The sequence below is a fragment of the Atta cephalotes genome (genome assembly GCF_000143395.1).
Source record: "Atta cephalotes unplaced genomic scaffold scaffold00001, whole genome shotgun sequence".
Classification (NCBI taxonomy): domain Eukaryota; kingdom Metazoa; phylum Arthropoda; class Insecta; order Hymenoptera; family Formicidae; genus Atta; species Atta cephalotes.
The window spans coordinates 5,486,810-5,487,082 of NW_012130065.1; positions in this window are offsets into that span (position 1 = coordinate 5,486,810).

Below are 273 nucleotides of genomic sequence, written 5' to 3' on the forward strand. Positions count from 1 at the left end.
AATTGATATTGTCGGTATATAATTATAAATTATGACTGATATCTTTATAAGATTTTTCTTTTTTTCATTTTCTTGTATACGTGAATATTCCTATATCTGTGTACGATATCGATTATCATATTTTGCCAAATGTTAAATGAGAATATATCATGACCGAAGCTCGAATGATTGTATTATACATTGTAATAAATCGCGCAGAACGCACAATCTTATAATTCAATAATTATCAACATGATTTTATATATATATATATATATATATATATATATATAC